Here is a 13687-nt window from a genome sequence, read left to right as displayed (position 1 = left end):
AAAGGATTGGTGAGCTTGAAGAAATGGCCTCTGAAAGTGAACATACAAGAGGAGAAGAAGAAAAGAATGGAAAAAATTGAACAAGGTCTCAGGGAACTAAATGACAGCAAAAGGCGTGCAAACATACATGTCATGGGTGTCCCAGCAGGAGAAGAGATGGGAAAAGGGACAGAAGGAATATTTTTTTTTTTTACTTTTTTTGGTCTTTATTTGTTTTACTTAATATTACATTAAAAAAAATGTGAGGCCCCCATATACCCCACACCCCCCTTACCCCACTCCTCCCCCATAACCACAATCCCCTCCGTCATCATGAAACATTCATTGCATTTGGTGAATACATCTCTGAGCACCACTGCACCTCATGGTCAATGGTCCACACCATAGCCCACACTCTCCCACAGTCCACCCAGTGGGCTATGGGAGGACATACAATGTCTGGTAACTGTCCCTGCAGCACCACCCAGGACAACTCCAAGTCCTGAAAATGCCACCACATCACATCTCTTCCTCCCACTCCCTACCCCCAGCAGCCACCATGGCCACTTTCTCCACACCAATGCCACATTTTCTTCAATTACTAATCACAATAGTTCATGGATAGAATATCAATAAGTCCACTCTAATCCAGACTCTATTCCTCCATCCTCTGGACCTTAGAATGGTTGTGTCCACTCCACATCTATATCAAGAGGGGGCTTAGATTCCACATGGATGCTGGATGCACTCCTCCTGCTTTCAGTTGTAGGCACTCTTGGCTCTCTGGTGTGGTGGCTGACCTTTCTCACCTCCACGTTACCTGAGTGGGGTAAGTCCAATAAACCAGAGTGTAGGAGTTGCAAGTCTGTTGGGCCTGGCTATCACATGGTCAGTCCAGAGATTCAGAAGGAATATTTAAAGAAATAATGGTAGAAAATTTCCCAAACCTATTGAAGGACATAGATATCCCTGGTCCAAGAAGCACAACAAGCTCCCATCCAAAAAAATCCAAATAGACCAATTCCAAGACACATACTCAAAATGGATCAAAAAACAAAAACTAAAAGCAAGAACCATGAAACTTCTGGAAGAAATTATTGGAAAATATCTTCAAGACTGTTGTGGGAAACTGGCTTACCTGTTTGTTACTGTAAATGTTACACCTGTTAAATGTAGCTGTTGTTAGATGTTGCAGTTATTTCCTGTTTTTGTCAATGATGTTCTAGTTCAGATAGCAAACAACTGCTTGGTAGTGTCCCAATAAATGCGATGGGAAAACCAGGGTTGAGGCTCTCAGTTCCAGAAGCTGTGAGTTCCCTGGTCTCAGGTTTCTCTCCCCTCTTGTGTCTCTACCTTTATTTCTGTGTTGCCTTCCCTTCAAGCCAACCTATTGTGAGTTGAATGTAGCACAAGACCTGGTGGTACGTAGTGGATTCTTAAAGGAGGTAAGAGAAAAACTGAGTGGACTACTGATGTTTAATGTATGTAGAAGTTTTAATTAGCTTTACTGTAAAATTGTGGAAATGTATAGAGTGGATGGTAACACATAGTGAGTAACAGCTAGTTTATAAATGGGGATGTGACTGAAAATGGTAGTCTAGTTATGTAAATGCCACTGACAGAATGCTTGAGAATAATCTAGGAACTGGATAGGACAGTAAACCAAGAGGTGGATGAGAACTTCGGTTGATGGTACAGATTCAAGAGTGTCCTTTCTTAGCTAGAACAAATGTATATCACTACTGCAGGGCGATGGGAATGTGGAGAAGCATGGGAAAGGTATGGCTGGAGTGACCTACGGACTGTGGTTAGTAGTAACAATACGATATTCTTGCATCTATGCAAAAGATGTACTGTGTTGGTTCTGAGGCAGTATGGGAAATGTGAGCCAAATGTACACTATGGACATGGCAGTAATCAGATGATATTATTTTATCTGTTGCAAATGATACACCACATTTTGGTGTATTGATGGAGGGGTGCTTTGTTTTGGAATTCTGCACATGTGCATGATTGTGTTATAGGTTTACAACTTCTGTCATAAAAAATACATTTAAGAAATAATAATAGGGTGGGTTGGGAGAAAGACACACCAAATATAAGATAGGAACTATGATTAGTAGTAAGATTTTGACAGTGTTCTTTCATAGTTTGTAAAAAACATCTCATAACAATGCAAGGAGTTGGTGGTGGTTTGATGTATGGGACCCCTGTATGATGTCATGCACGTTTGCTTTGTAAGTTCACAACTCTTACTATACACTTAATTGTTTATGTATGTTTGTATATAAATGATATAAAGATAATCAGATTGGTTAGGGGAAAAATACTTTGTTTAATAGTAAAATTTTGACAATGCTCTTTAATCATCAGTTTAAAAGGTTTAAAAACAATGCAAGTTATTGGTGGTAGGGCGAGATGTTATATATGTTTGTTGGATGTCATATATGTTTGTTTTGTAAGTTCATAACTATTATACATTTATTGTTTATGAATGTTTATGTATGAGTGATGTATTTCAGTCAATGAAAAAATAAAATAAAATGCCTGTGCCTCCTGGGACTTCCCAATCCTACCTGCAATCACAGCACTTCTCCCCCAGCACTGACCCTGAGCCATGAGACCCTCTACTTATCTGGCCTGGGGACTGTGACTCTTGGGCTGGGGAGGGGCTCCCGCCCGGGCCTGGTTGGTGTGTGACCTTTGTATTTTGCAGGACAAGGGAGTTTTATTATTTTTCCCTGTTTTTCAGATGAGAAAAGTGAGGCTTTGAGAGGTTAAGAAACTAGGCCAAGTTTACACAAGTAGTAACTGGTTAAACAAAGTTCTTCCTATGGTCACCCCTGAAAATGTTACAGGGACCCCTTCCATCCTTCCACAATTGTTCCCCATAGAGGCTTTCTGTGCCTTCATACCTGCCAGATCCAAACATGCCTTTTGGTGCCAGAGAAATGACCAAAAGTATCATTGCAGGCCCTTGTCCAACCATAAATGTTCATTCATCCATCCATCACACCTCCATCTACCCACCTATCCATCCATTATCCATCCTCCCATCCATCCATCCACCCACTCTTCCACCTTCCCATCCACCCATCAACCCATCCATCCATCCTCCCATTCATCCATCTATCCCTCCATCCACAGAGAGTGCTGCATCTACAGGCCCAGGCACAGGATGATAACTGCTTCAGAAAGCCGATCCTGTCCACACTGATGCCTGCAGGGCAGGCAGGTGTCTGTCCCCCACCCTCTCTCTGTGCCAACATTAAGTATCATCATGGGCAACTTGACCACTGGGTTGATGAAGATTATGTTGATTTCCCACTCTCTCTAGACTCTCTGCCTCTCTCTTCACCCAGAGCATGCCACCCTGGGATAACATTCATCGAGTTCTACTCATTCACGGGAACTTTGGGCTTCTACTCATTCACGGGAACTGTTGGGCATAGAATGGAATCTTTATCTTTGTTTCCTGCTCCTTTATTTCCACTCATTTATTCCAGAACATGAGCAACTGATTCTGGGGCTGGTGCTCCCCAAGGGCTGCAGGTCCCTCTGCTTTCCTTCAGGGCATGGTCTACGGGACACTTGCAGTCTCTTGCCCCAATCATGCCCATCCTGGGGCTGCAGGGGAACCCTGGAATGATCTGAACAGGTGCTGATAGAGGGGCAGATGTAAGTGCCTGGACACCTCGACCCAAGAGAGGAGCCCTCTGGGGGCTGCAGGGATCCTGAGTCCATGGCATGGGCATGAGGGGGTGAAGGGATGTGAGGTTGGGAGGGGCAGCTCTCCTTCCTCTCTGGCCATCAGCGATTGCCAAGTGAAGCCAACTACCATTACGTCTCCTCAGCTGACTACTGCACAGCTCAGGACCTTTCCTGAAGGGACCGGCAGAGCTGATAGGGAGCCTCAGCACCCAGGGCTCTGGGGCTTGGACCCTGTTTCTGGATCTCCTGGGGAAGTAGGAGGGAGGGGAGCCAGGTGCCATCACAGTCCAGAGGCACGAGCAGAGACGTTTCTAAAGATTGCTGGTGGAAGGACACTGTCACGTTAGGATTTCCCCAGCCCTACGTCTGTGCCCCCTTTGGTCCAGCTCCATCATGGGCAGGGCGAGAAGAACAAGACTCAGCTGCCCCTTGGGCACCCGTGCAGCCTCAGACCCACCGCAACACGCTACAACCAAGGCCCACAGTCACGGGCAGGATCCCGTGGAGAAGGAAGTCTGCCGGGATGTGGGGTGGAAATCAAGACACCAGTGCCTTGCACGTACAGCCCAGTCCACTACAGAGACACGCTTTCCAGCTGTTCCCAGGGACCACCTGATGGCTAGATGCTGGCCAGCTGGGGGCTCTGCGGTGAGAGAAGCTGTCCCCTGCAGCACCCAGCCCTTCGCTGAGGTGGAGCCTCTGTCTCCACACCTGGGAGATGCAGAGGAGGTGGCCAGGCTGGGGGCGAGGGCCGGCCAGGGGTGGGCAGCTGCCTCCCTGCACCCAGGTGAGGATGCCAGGTGAGTTACCTTAAGGGCCTCAGGCTGCACCCAAAGTGAGCCTGTGCCCCAGCCCAGACCAGTCCTGGAGCGCCACCGGAGCCACAGACGTGGCGGTCAAGGGCTGGGTGCCTCCAGGGACCCTGCCCCACCTGCATGAAGCCTGACAGGGGGGAGGCCGTGCCAGGTGGGCAGCAGGCCGTGTCAGGGGGCCCGCGGCCACGTGGGGACAGCTGCCAGGTGATGTAGGATGACCACACAAGATCCCAAGTGCTGACCCGAGGACAGGCAGTGCAGGGCGAGGAGGGCGCTGGGCTCCAGAGCCAGGCTGCCAGGTCCCGGTCCTTCCCCACCCCGCAGTGACTGTGTGAGGTGGGACAAGGCACGAGCCTCTCTGTGCTCCAGCTTCCCAGTCTGTACAGCTGCATGTTACCACAGCACCAAGGCTGGGGCCAGAAGAGGGGCCGGGGTGGAGGACTATAGGACCCCCTGAGGGCAGCTGCCCAGAAGGTCCACCATGGGTGCAGCATTGCCCTGGCTCCAGGTGCACACGCAGCACTGCCATTTACCCCCCGTGCCAGGGATCCCACTCCAGGGGACCGTGGCTACCTGGAAGAGCCCATGGGGGCTGCACCCCGAGGCCCCCAGGTGGGAGGCCACCTCCTGGGAGGCATAAAGCCAGCTGACACCCAGGGCTGCAGGCACAGGGGGCTCATGGGCCAGGAGTGCTGGAGCCGGTGGCTGGCCCTGCTCTGCAGCCCCTTGCCCTTGGCTCTGGCCGTGGCCCTTCAGCCTCCAGCCTGCACAGTCCCCCACCCATCCAAGACCACAGGGAGGAGCATGTGGGCAGCCACAGCCGGCCCCTGGGGCCTGCGTGCTCCTGAGGCCATTTCCCAGGTCTGGGCCCCTGTCTGTGGGCAGGCGTCATGAGGGAAAAGCACTGGGGTATTGGCCCGCCACGCGGGCAGCACTGCGCCTGCTCACCGTGCACTGGAACGGGGGCCACATCAGGCGCACTGGGGTGCAACGTGGACTGAACAGGGCACACTGGAGGTCCAGCTTGCACTGCAAAGCAGACGTGGCTTGAGGACGCGGCATGGCCAAGCGACGCGTCCAGAGAGTGTCAGGCCCTGCTAAGCCCCAAGAACCCGCATGAGCTCAGAGGCGGAGCCTGGCGGCCTGCGTGCCTGCTGGGGTGGTGGTCGCTGTGCTCAGTGTCAGAATCTGGAACAAGACACCCTTTTGGCGTGGGGGGTCAGTGGCTTGTTTAGGGGACAAGTTCCCAGGCCGGGCGAGCTATACCAGGAGCCAGGAGAGGACCGTGAGGGGGTGGTCAGGGGGTGCGGGGAGCTGGGCAGGAGCCCATGGCAGGCAGGGAGCCCTGCGCCGGGGTGGAGGAAGAGGGGCCAGCAGGGGCCAGGTGGGAGGTCCCATGCCTGGCTTGGGGACAGGTTCCTGATATGGGGGGTGGGCAGGGCAGAGAACAGTCCAGAAGGAGCCCTGGGCCAGTGGAGGGCAGCACCTGGCTGGCCTGAGCCACCAGGGCAGATGGGTCTGGGCCGAGCAGGCCGAACAAGTCACTGTGTCAGGACAGGGCTGGGGCTGGCTGTTCCAGTGCCTTCCTGGGCCATAGAGGAGCACGGAGCAGAGGCAGGAGCAGGACGGAGGGGCCCGGCCAGGAGGAGGTTGGGGTTCTTGTCCTCCAGGTGGCTCTTTCAACCCTGGACCCTCGGCTGGGCTGGACTCTCCCAACCAGGTGGGCAGCAGCATGTCCAGGGAGGGGCAAAGGGGTGAGACTTGGGCTCCCAGGACTCAAGGGCCAGCACTGGTCACTCGAGGATGGGGTCTTGGGGCTCCTCCTCCCTGTAGCCCTGCACCCCGTGTCACCAGTCATGCAGCCAGAAACTCTTGTCCTCATTCTGCCAAAAAGGCTGCTGCTGGGCCGGGCACAGCTACGATGTCTCCAGAGAATTGAGACGGTGCTAACTGTGGCTGCTCAGAACGTCTCTATTTCTCTGACTCATTCACCCCTCTTTGTGGCTCAGGCTGTTTTTCTCCCTCCACCGCTGGCTGGGGTTTGAAACCTGAGCCACCCCTGAGTTGAGGAAACCTGGGTGGAAACCAGTTACCTGCCTGCTGTGGACCACCCACCAGCACCCAGTGACCAGGTGGGGCAGGGGCAGCTGGGCTCGGTCGACTTGGAGTGCCTGGGACACTGGCCCCCCAGCTTCATGCCCTCCCCTGGCCCCCGGCACCCAGGGAGGAAGCAAAGTGCCCCGGACCCTGGACTCCCCCAGGTGGAGCCTTCCAGCAGGGCCTCTGCACCTGAACCATCGCCCTCTCCCCTGCCCCAGCCCTCCTCACCTCACTTGGCTCAGATGCCCAGTGCCCGGGCAGTCACAGCGGGCGGGCATCACCATGGGCCATGGTGGGCTGCAGCACACTGTCTGTAGGAAAAGAAAGCGTCTGCTCCAGGGCAGCACAACCGGGGGGCTGGTGCTGCCACTCAGCCAATGTTTGTGGGGTGAATAAGGAACGATCGAGTGAGGGACCCCGGATTCTATCAGCAGCGCCCACACACCCAGGGAGCATCCTCTGGGGCAAACAAGACGGCATCTGGCTCGTCCCCAAATTGCTGCAAAGCTCCCCTGTCCCCTCGCTCCTCTGATGCCCCCATTGGCAGAGCCTCCTTGAGGCTGTGCCCTGTGTGGGGCCTGGACCGAGGGCCCCAAAAGAGAGGGGTTCACGCCTGCAGCCGTGCTCTCTGGGGGGAGCCATCTGTAACAGGACATGCCCAGAACGTCACTATTGGAGGGGTGGCCAAAGAGAAGCGGGGGCTCTGTCCACTCCAGGAGCCTCATGAAGAAGGAAACATGACTCAGGAGGAGCCTGAAGAAGGAAACATGACTCAGGAGGAGGGGACCAAGGATGGCGCTGTGTGGCCGAGGCACGAGGACAGCCAAGGACCCTGAGGGCCGCAGTGACTGGCACCAGAACCTGCAGACCCGGGAGAAAGCTGGCTTTCTGGGCTCCAGACCAGAGACAGTGACCTCCGGGTTCAAGCCACCCGGTGCATGGCATTTGTCAGAGCAGCCCTGGCAAATGAAGACACCACGTGCTGGGTGGCCAGGGGTCTGCGCATGGGCAGAGGATGCCCCTCAGCCACCGGGCTCCAGCTTTGAAAGTGCGACTGCCCCAGGCCCAACTGGCCCCACGGCTGCTGCCCTGAACCTGGCCGTGGGCTCCCCCGGGTGGGCGCGCCTCACAGTTCCATGCCAGGTAAGCTCCCTTGTCCATGCTCAGCCCTACAGGCCCCAAGGACTGACCTGGCCAGGCCCCTCTGCCCACCAGGAGACCATGATTAAGACAAGGGCATGGAAGATTCCAGAGCTGGGTCCTTGCAACATGAGGCTCCTTTTCCAGAAGCTTCCCCGAGTCCTGGGCAAGTACCATCCTGCCAGCCGGCAGGGGCCCAAGGGCCCCACTTGTCTCAGGAGGGTCCGTGGCAGACCCCCTACAGGCTGCCCACACTGCCCCTTTGGTGGGAGCCCAGGAAGGGGGATGCCTGGCTTCGCTAGCAGTCCCCGTCCCCCCAGCCCTGCGCCCTCCTCCTCCTGCTCTGCAGGCTCTTGGCACAGGTGGTGGAGCTCCTGGGGCGGGAGCGGACCCCTCCGTGGGCTGCGGGAGGCTCGGTGTGTGGCAGATGAGCTCACAGGAAGTCAGGACGCACTTAGGACTTACAGTAGAGGGTTCCGGCAGGAGTCGCGGCAGCTCCTTTTCTGTCTAGATTGATAAAAAGACATAACCTGTGCTGGAAGGTGCGGTTTGGGCTCAGCCTCAGCCCCTGGGAGAGGTGGGGACCCTGCTCAGAGCCACGGGGCACTGACTGATGCCTGTGGGGCTGTGGCCAGCACCGCTGCCTCTGAGCCTCAGTTTCCTCCTTTTTCACAGGGACACCGCCCCTCCCTGGAGGGCTGGGGCAGTCCAAGCAGGCTGAGGCCACCCCAAGCCGAGAGCCCTTTGCAGGATGGTCCCTGCAGGCTTTCCCTCGAGCACTCCCTGGGAAGGGATCCGCCTGCTCCTTCTCTGCCCACCCTTCTCCTCCTCCTTCCTGCAGCTCTCAGGGCGGTACTCCAGCCCCTCCAAGGCCCCTCCTTCCTAACCCAGGAGCACTCCTGTCTGTCCTCCTGCTGTCCTGCTGCACGCTGGCCTCTGGTCACCTCTAGAAGGGCCGTGGGCACCGGAGCAGCCTGGCCCAGCATGCACAGCCTCCCTGTGAGCACCCCGTGGCAGGTGGGGCAGGAGGCCAGGGCGCCTGTAGGTTCCAGGGGGGAACGGAGCCTGAGCCATGGTCAGTCTTGGGAGCTGCCACCATAGCAGGGGCACTTACCTGCCTGCTCATGTAGTGGGGCACTCACCTGCCTGCTCAGGCAGCAGGGACACTCACCGGCCAGCGCAGGTGGCAGAGGCAGCCCAGCAGCAGCAGGAGCAGCAGGGCGGATGCGCCATCCCACGACAGGCATCCAGGGGAGCTTGGAGCTGCCTTGGCTCTCGGTGGGGTCGTCGTCCTCGTCCTCGTACTGGTTCTCCTCATCAGTGTCCTCCCTGGGGTCCTCCTCCTCATCAGTGCCCTTGTCTTCTCTATTTGTGTCCTTGCTGGCATGCTGGGGGACTGCTCAGGGGACTGCTCGGGGGACTGCTCGGGGGACTTCCTGGGAGTGCTGGCTGCAGCATTCTTGGAGGGCTTTGTGGGGCTCTTCTCAGGGGGTGTGTCGGGGGATTGTGCAGTGAGGCACTGGCTGTTGACCTTGCTTGGGTTCCCAGCCTTGTCCTCGGGGGGTTTGGCAGCAGGATTCTCCCCCTGTGGAAGGGCCACCGTCACCATCCAGCCTTGGCTGCCAGAGAATGGGTGTGGCCGAGGGCTGGGCTGGGGCTGGGTGGTCCCCCTCCTGGCTCCCATCCCCTGGCATTCCACCCCCGGCCTCCTCCTCTCCTCAGGCGCCCCACCTCCAGGGACCCCAGAGGGGCCAGGAGTCCATGGCCAGATGCCCAGACCACCTCTGCAGAGCCCAGGGCCACGGACGCCACGTGTGGCGGAGGCTGCCCCATCCCCCTGCCTGAACTCTGACCTTGAGGGGTGGGCCCTGGGGCCCATACAGCCAGGGGTGCCACAGGCCTGGACTCTGGTCCTGGTGGGCCCCCTGCCCCACCCACTCACCCTGGCTGCCAGCTGTCCCCCAGTGTGTCTGCATCAGAGCTGGGCCAATGGGCCCCGTGACAGGGGTGTCCCCACCCAGTACTCACGCAGTCCTTTCCTCTGAATTTGAGGTTGTTGGCGATGAAGGTTATGCCTTTGTTGAGGCTGATTTCAACGAAGATGGGCCTAAAGCACAGAGGGGGTGGGCCGGTGACAACCAGGTCTCCCCCGTGGCTGAACCTTGGCCCCCAGCTCTCCTGGGTGCAGTGACTTTGCCAGCAAGGCACTGGGGTAGTGGGCGAGCTCTCCTTCCCCAGAGCACGAGGTCAGCCTGGCTTGGAGGCCCCGAGGGACACAGCCGGCCCCAGGAGCCCGGCATCGTCTGCCCGCCATGCAGACACATGCCACGTGAGCGGCAGCCATGGGGGGGCTCACTCAGCTCCTCTGTGTGGGCAGGGCATGTGGGCTCAGCTCCAGCCAGCGACAGGAGGCCTTTGGAACCGGATGGGCTGAAGCGTGCCCCAGAAAAAAACCATGTTCACGACCTGCACCCAGTCCTGGGGTGTAACCCAGCATCAGTGGACCTTCTGAGGACATCGTTACGCTGCGGTCAGGGGAATGAGACTGCCCTTAGTGCTGTGACTGGGGGCTTTCAAGGGAAAGCCACTTGGAGGAGATGCTGGATGTCCTTGGGAACCCGGCAGAGAGAGGAGAGTACACGGCCGTGTGGTGGGGGAGCCATGGGACCCCAGGATAGCCGGCTGCCAGCACCAGAGCGCTGCCCACCCTGGAGGGAGCCAGCTTCCAGCCCCAACACTGGCATCCAAGAAATCACTCTTGTCAAGACAACCCATGGCTTGGTAGATGTCACAGCATGGGGAAACTAAGGCAGGCACCCTCCACCTCCTGCTGTCCTCAGCAGAGCCAGGCCACACGGATCCCTGACCACCTCCAGGACCACCCATCAAGGAAGGTACAGAGGGCTCCCCGGGTGCCCCGGCCAAGGGTGTCCTCACCCAGGACCCCTAAACCGCTGCTGACCTGGTCTCCTGCCACAAGGGTCCCCAGGTCGGGGCACTTACTTTCCAAGTATCTGAGGTTCTACTCCAGGACAAGTTATAACATTGTCTCCAGAAGAGCTTGCTGCTTTATCTAAAAGAGAAAACCCACAGCAGAAGGTCAGTGCACGTCCATCTATCCACCACCTCCTGCTGCCCTCGGCCAGACAAGTGGACCCTGGCAGGTGGCCAGCCTCTCCTTCAGCCATCGTCTACTCAGAGAAATTGTGGGATCTCTGGCCTTGCCCCAGGCACTGGGCAGCCGATGGTATTTAAAAGAAACAAGGCAGGCAGAGAGATGTTCTCAAGGCAGGAACATTCTCGTGACTGGATGGGGAGGCAAACCCATAAAATATAATCATGAACAAAATAAATGTCAGGGAGTGTGAAGTTCATGACAACAAAAACGGGGAAGGCACAGAGCATGGAAGTGAAGGGACATCTACTCAGAACGGGTGGCCTGGATCATCTTTTACAGGTACAATTTCTCATTTAGAGACATTACGATATTTGCAGATGAACTGACGTGATGTCCGGGATTTGCTTCAAATAAGCGGCAGTGGGGATACTGACATCACCAGCTTGGCATGGGTGTGCCATTACTGACAGCAGGTGATGAGTATTTCAAGTTCATTCTACGATTCTCACAACGATTGTATGTTGTTGAAACTTCACTAAAAATCAGGCCTCTCCAAGGAGGCAATGCTTGCTCTGAGCCCCAACAGGTGAGGAAGCCACCAGGGAGAGGTCTGAGGGAGGAATCTTCCAGGCTGTGGAGGGGCCTGTGTCAATGTCCTGAGGTCAGAACTACTCGCGCTTGTGCAGGGAGGAAGGGAGCGAGCAGTACGGGCAGCGTGGGCTTTATCCAAGGACAACAAGTGTGCCAGGGCCTGACAGATCTCGGGGTGGTGTGGACTTGAAGGCAGCAGGACTTTTGGTGGCTGGATGTGGGGGAAGCAAAGAGGCACGAGCGGGCCATGAGCTTTGCGAGCAGAGGACTGAGTGGCTAGGGCGCCCTATCCTGCAATGGGGAAGCCTGACATGGGAGGGGATTTTGGATGCTTTGGCTTTCCTTTAGCCTTCGGTTTCTGTGGGGTTTGGGACTGGGGCACAGGAGGCTGAGTGCTGGCCCACAGCTGTGGGGGCACCTCTCAGCCCACAGCCCGCATGCTCACTGGCCCCTGAACTGGGGTGAAGGGCACTGCAAAGCCACCCTCTGAGCGGGGCTCAGCCTAATGGTCATCCCCCAGGCTGGAGGAGCAGGACCTCAGCTTCCCAAGGCCCAGGCCCAGCTGCGCTCGGGGAGGAGGGTGAGCAGCGGCATCCACTGTCTCTCTGCAGGATGGAGGCCATGTCTGCTGTCACCTGCAGCCCACGAGGGCTGTGCTCAGAGCTTCTGGGATCACTGCCCTCTCCAGCAGAAGGACCCTGGAGGTGGCAGGCCAGCCCCCTCACAGGGGTGGCTCTTGTGGAATGTTTTCATTTCAACTAGGTTAGTTGAGTTCCAGGAAGATGGCATTGGAGTAGGCAGGCAGGGCTCAACTCTCTCACAAAAACAATGGAGAAAGCGCCAAAAGCTGTCCTAGGGACCTGCTTTCGGAGTCAACAGACCAGGACAGTGCTATGCAACTCCCAGGAGGGCAAGGGACAGAGAGATGAAGAACCCAAAACAACAAACCTTGGCTATCAAATGCCCAGCATGGCTGGGAAGGGCTCCCCTCCCCCATCCCAAGATATTAAGCTGGGGTAAAAGCCCTGGCTCACTGCAGCCCAGTGGGAGGGGAACAGACGTCCTCCTCCCTGTCAGCTGTTTCAAGGGAAAAGGGAAGGGGCGTCAGAAGGCTTCTCTTCCATGAATTCAGCCAGCAAAGCCTGCTGTGAGTTTCAGCTCTGACTGCACCACACAGGAAAGTAGAGGTCGAAAGAAACACTTCCACGGAAAGGTTTTCCAAGAAACACCATGTGCTGGATGGTCTGGAAATTGCATGGGCAAAAACTGCTTTAAGGACTCTCTTAACCCCAACTCCTGGGAGAAAATCTGCACACCATTAGTGAATCCCTGGCCCGGTTTTGATAACTTAAGCTGGGTAATTTTAAAGACTCAGAATAAGGTGAACCAAGTATCAAAGAAGAGCTGGGGGGAGGGGGGGCAGGAAACAGGCAACAGAAAAATTGACTATCAGAGCAAATTGATTGACATATTCAGATGCCTAGACATCAGCAAAAATTTACAAGCCATATTAGGAAGCAGGAAGAGATGGCCCAGCCAAAGGAACAGACCAAATATCCTGAAGATATGCAGGATTTAAGAAAATTAATGAATGATAATCATGCAACTCTCCTAAATCACTTCAAAGAATTGAAAGAAAATATGATTAAAAGGATAAAGAGTATTAAGAAGTCACTGAGTGAGCATAAAGACCAATTTGAGACTGCAAAAAAAAGTAACAGAGCTTATGGGAATTAAAGACACAATGGATGAAATTAAAAATAGAAAGATGAAGAGGAAGACCCCTCATTTGAGGAAGAAAATGAAGAAATTGGAGGAGGTGCAGAAGGTGGACAGGGTAATAGAAAGAGACTTTTTTCTAAGGAACTACAGTGTATGATGTGTGGATTTGGGGATGACCAGAATCCTTATACTGAGTCAGTGGATATTCTTGAAGACCTTGTCATAGAGTTCATCACTGAAATGACTCACAAGGCAATGTGAATTGGAAGACAAGGTCGAGTACAAGTTGAAGATATCATCTTCTTGATTCGAAAGGACCCAAGGAAGTTTGCTAGGGTTAAAGACTTACTATGAATGAAGAATTGAAACAAGCTAGAAAAGCATTTGATGACACAAACTATGGGTCTTGATGCTTTTTGTACTTCTTGAAGCTTCCTTATCTTCTGGGTCAACTATATATAATAACTGCATATTTCCTATAGTAAGGTCCGGATATCTAACCATTAAAATG

At 55.2% G+C, this 13687-nt stretch overlaps 1 long non-coding RNA gene across 1 annotated transcript; it reads right to left on the bottom strand.

The window, feature by feature from the left end:
• Positions 1–9029: 9029 nt before the first annotated feature.
• LOC139439119 (uncharacterized) lies at positions 9030–10820 on the bottom strand. The gene is made up of 3 exons (XR_011648952.1): positions 10749–10820; positions 9774–9852; positions 9030–9330 (listed from the first exon to the last, which is right to left on the bottom strand). It is a non-coding gene; the product is annotated as an uncharacterized lncRNA (long non-coding RNA).
• Between the last annotated feature and the right edge of the window lie 2867 nt (positions 10821–13687).

The sequence above is a fragment of the Dasypus novemcinctus genome, chromosome 6 (genome assembly GCF_030445035.2).
Source record: "Dasypus novemcinctus isolate mDasNov1 chromosome 6, mDasNov1.1.hap2, whole genome shotgun sequence".
Lineage (NCBI taxonomy): Eukaryota > Metazoa > Chordata > Mammalia > Cingulata > Dasypodidae > Dasypus > Dasypus novemcinctus.
The sequence above is the reverse complement of the archived record's forward strand: the minus strand, read 5'-3'. Positions and strand labels throughout refer to the sequence as shown.